A 297-nucleotide genomic window follows, 5' to 3' on the forward strand; every position below is an offset into this window, starting at 1 on the left:
ATATAATATAATATAATATAATATAATATAATATAATATGATATAATATAATATAATATATTATATGTAGTCTTTCTTGCAACATAATGTTTCAAACGGTTTCAGGTAATATCCCTTTCATATTACCAGCGAAATTCTTATTGCGATGTTCTATATAAAATGGATCTTTCTCATATGTCAGCTGATTAATATAGTGGCTTGTAATAGGTGTAACTTGTTGGTAGTAGGTGGTTGTAAGGTTAGTTTCATTCATGCAATATTTGCAAATTATGCGTAGCAGTTAACAGTTACTTTATT

Source organism: Macrobrachium nipponense, chromosome 30 (genome assembly GCF_015104395.2).
Source record: "Macrobrachium nipponense isolate FS-2020 chromosome 30, ASM1510439v2, whole genome shotgun sequence".
Lineage (NCBI taxonomy): Eukaryota > Metazoa > Arthropoda > Malacostraca > Decapoda > Palaemonidae > Macrobrachium > Macrobrachium nipponense.